This window comes from Triticum aestivum, chromosome 7A (assembly GCF_018294505.1).
Source record: "Triticum aestivum cultivar Chinese Spring chromosome 7A, IWGSC CS RefSeq v2.1, whole genome shotgun sequence".
Taxonomy (NCBI): domain Eukaryota; kingdom Viridiplantae; phylum Streptophyta; class Magnoliopsida; order Poales; family Poaceae; genus Triticum; species Triticum aestivum.
The window spans coordinates 409,120,187-409,124,378 of record NC_057812.1 but is presented as its reverse complement, the minus strand read 5'-3'; the positions used below and the strand labels follow the sequence as shown (position 1 = coordinate 409,124,378).

The 4,192-nt window shown below is 45.0% G+C and overlaps 1 long non-coding RNA gene across 1 annotated transcript; it reads left to right on the top strand.

The window, feature by feature from the left end:
* The first annotated feature begins 1,647 nt into the window (after nucleotides 1-1,647).
* Nucleotides 1,648-2,874, top strand: LOC123150704 (uncharacterized). Its single transcript, XR_006475309.1, has 2 exons — nucleotides 1,648-2,074; nucleotides 2,408-2,874. It is a non-coding gene; the product is annotated as an uncharacterized lncRNA (long non-coding RNA).
* Nucleotides 2,875-4,192: the final 1,318 nt, after the last annotated feature.

Below are 4,192 nucleotides of genomic sequence, written 5' to 3'. Positions count from 1 at the left end.
CATCACCACCTCCGAAGAAAGAGTCATAAACACATGGGTATGGGCACTCCCCTTGGCAACTGCCAAGCTTGGGGGAGGTGCCCCGATATCGTATCACCATCATACTCCTATCTTTACCGTTTTTCTTAGTTAGATCCTTTTGGTAATATTTTGATCTAGTAGAATAAAGTTCTTAGTATGATCTAGTTTTGAGTTTTGTTTTATGATCTTTCTATGTAATCGAGTTCGTGAGTTATATACAATAAAGATTAGTTTTAAGTCAAGGGCTTGATTATCTTGCTATGATCTTGAGGGAATAAAAATAAAAGAGAAGAGGAAGAATAAAAAGAATTAAAGAGATCGTAAGGATCTTATGGAGAGTAATGACTTTATATATAAAGAGTATGATGAATAAAAGTTGTTAAGAGTTGACAAACATAGTTTTGGTCATCGTTGCAATTAATAGGAAGTAATAAAGAAAGATAGGTTCTCACATATAAATATACTATCTTGCACATATTTTATGATTTTGAGCACTCATTAAAATATGACATGCTAAAAAGTTGATGTTGGACAAGGAAGACAACGTAATGGGTTATGCCTTCTTACATCCGAAATAATTTATCTTGTCATGGATCATCCAACATGTTGAGCTTGCCTTTCCCCCACATGCTAGCCAAATTCTTTGAACCAAGTAGAGATACTACTTGTGCTTCCAAATATCCTCAAACCCAGCATTGCCATGAGAGTCCACCATATCTACCTATGGATTGAGTAAGATCCTTCAAGTAAGTTGTCATTGTTGCAAGCAATAAAAATTGCTCTCTAAATATGTATGATTTATTAGTGTGGAGAAAATGACCTTTATACGATCTTGTGATGTGGAAGAAATAAAAGCGACGGACTGCATAATAAAGGTCCATATCACAAGTGGCAATATAAAGTGACGTTCTTTTGCATTAAGATTTTATGCATCCATCTATAAAAGCACATGACAACCTCTGCTTCCCTCTACGAAGGGCCTATCTTTTATTCTTGTCTTGTACTTTATACAAGAGTCATGGTGATCTTCACCTTTCCTTTTTACATTTTATCCTTTGGCAAGCACTGTGTGTTGGAAAGATCCTGATATATATAGCTAATTGGATGTGAGTTTTCATGAACTATTATCGTTGACATTACCCTTGAGGTAAAAGGTTGAGAGGAAAAACTATAAGCCCCTATCTTTCTCTGTGTCCGATTAAAACTTTATACCCATAAATATTGTGTGAGTGTTAGAAATTCTGAAAGATTAAATGATAGTTGAGTATGTGGACTTGCTGAAAAGCTCTTATATTGACTCTTTCCGATGTTATGATAAATTGCAATTGCTTCAATGACTGAGATTATAGTTTGTTGGTTTTCAATGAAATTTCCGATTCATACTTGAAATTCTGAATGAATTGTTACTTTAGCATAAGAAATCATATGACAACATATATATCTATATAGGAAAAAGCAAACTTATGAAACTTCACTCGAACGGCTGCAATCAGAGACGCACATTGTCCGTTGGGATCTGGTCCCTCCTCTTTCCTCTTTTTCATTTTGTGTATATTAGGTGATTGCCACTTATTTCCTTATATAGATGACACTGGACCACGCACCGCTGTGCATAGCCCAGTAGGGACAGCCATAGGTTGCCAAAGTGGCAGCTTGCTAGTCCTCTGCCCATGCACCTTTGGTACCGAGCCTGACGAAAGGTGCGTGGTCAGATGTTCCGCCAAGCCCGAGCCTCCTTTGTCTCCACGGCCCTTGTCTCCAATGCCTTTCTCCCCCATCTAGCACACCACTCATCCCTTTCTTCTCTCTCTGATCCATCCACCTTCTCTCCCTGCTCCATTGATCTTCTTCTCTCTCCCATAGTTCCACTTGGTGCAGGCTTCTAGCCCGCCCTCAACCCTTTTCCTCTCGTTCCTCCACCGTCGTTCGACGTAGCCTTACCCGATGGTGACCAGATCCGTGGTCTCCTATACACCATCGCCAGTCCAGGAGAGATGCATCTTCCAGGGAGTCCCCCTCCCCCCCTCCCCCCTCGTGCGGCTCGGCCGTTCAGGTACTAGGCTCCGCATGGCTCTGCTGGATTCATTCAAGTTCTTTTTTGCTCATGTTGTTGGATTTGTGATTGGGCCAATCATTGCATGTTGCCACTGCATCGATGAATTTCACAACATGGTGTAGTGTTACATCTGGTCATTTAGTTTCACTTTCCTTTTCCAATCTTGTGTGAACTGTGTAGCTGTTTCTCAAGAACTTTTAAGTTTTAACTTCTGCTGTTGAGAACTTTAGGGAGATGTAAATCTGTAAGTGAAACGCATGTTGAATTTGGACCTCTTTTATCATTTAGTTGCTTCCCCTTTTCCAATATTCCATGAATTTTGTTGTCTAGGTCTAACAGATGGGCTGTGAGTTTGGACTTGGCATGGCCGCCGCGCAGTCCGCCGTTGCGCTGTGTGCCCAAACTACCGACTGCGTCGAGTCGGCCTCCGCTGTCTCCCGCTCTGCGTCGGCAACTTGGCATCCCGTCTCTCGTCTCCCGCAGGACCATGGACTTCGCAGTGCGCCAGCGCCGGCGTCATCGACCACAACAATGCTGATGCTGCCAGGGACGTGTACTGGAGTGGAGGCTCTAGATTATCCAAGATGATTCCCACTTTCACATCAATGTTCCCAAGTACTTACTAGTATGGTTTAGGCTGTTGCTGCTGTAATCAACTATGAACTGCCACTTTGAGTTGTGATATTTCCGGTGTGATCTCCATCCAGGACCAGGATTGTACATTTGAATTTCTGATCTGAGGTGGATCACGAAATAAGAGTTGATAGCGAAATATATGAACATCCATGCATCCTCAATCTTTCTCAAGCCTTTTATCTCTAAGTATTCTATATGGGATAACAATGGCCTACTTGCATTCGAGAGACATAGTGGTCCTGGCTATAGCTGCTCGTGAGTGGGATCACGGATCACATCCATCTTCTCTATAGAGCATTCTTGAAAGAAGCATTGACAGAATAAGTGAGGCAATCAGGAAGTAGGCCACTGTCGTCTGTCTCGGCGGTTGAGCATTGACTTATTTGTTTATCTCGACAGCCAGTTTTAGTGAGTATTTACCATGACCTTGTGGTAAATATTCTTCCATTTTTTTAGTTTTGATTATATGGCAACACATGAAACTTAGTTTGGGTTGAAAACTGGTCGCCAAAAAAGACATGATCAATACTCCCTGTAAAATAAACGTCGATGCTGCTCTAGGCCGGGTGAAGCCCAGTCATAGCCGGTGGCGGCGGGGATCTATAGTCGGTGGCGGCGTTGGAGTTTAGGTGCGAGCTGAGGTGACCCGGCCTCGCTGCGGCGCTAGGCTGCGCAACGGAGCAAGTCGTTGACGATAATGTAGCGACGGTAATAACGGGCGACCTGGAGTGGTGCACGCGCTTGGGGCAAGAGATGATGGATGCGGCGATGCGACCAAATTCAGTCCTCAAGCGGTGCGGGTCGTGGGTGGCGAGTCCTGCGGGGCATCCGCCCCTTCCATGTCGGTCGACTAGTGGAGATGGTGGCATGACAATGGTGGTTGGACTCTCCCTGTTCTGCTCGTGCGGCTTGCACCCGCGACTGGTGGCGGACCTTGTTAGACGATGATCTCCACTAGCTTGTGTCCATGGTTAGTCAATGGCGGCAGAGGCTACCCGGGGAGAGAGGCAGAGGGGCCTCCCGACCTTGCCATCGCCAAGATTTGGAGGAACTAGATTGGTCGTGATAGTGGCCCTAGTTCCCGATGGTGCGGTGGGGCGGTCTCAGAGGTGCTCTTTCCTTTACCAGTCTGCGGCATCCCTGTGCCATGGTGGGAGTTGAGAGTTCGTTCCGAAGGCTGGGTCGGCGGGCTAGGTGGTGTGAGCCACGATGAACCTGGGCAGAGCACATGGCTCAGGTGCGGATTGGTCGCCACGGTTGTGTGGGCGGTGTGGGGGAGCTCTGTCTGACGGCCCATCGCCACTATTGAAAATCTACATACTCTGCCCTTGCTCTATGTCTCTATCGCATGCACACGTGTGTTGGTCTAATGGATAGGGATTTACTCTAGGTGCCTACAAGAGATATGGTGAATCTCACTTAAAATATATGTCTATTGAGTTGGCATAAGAGGAAAAAATAATTATGGACTGACACGAG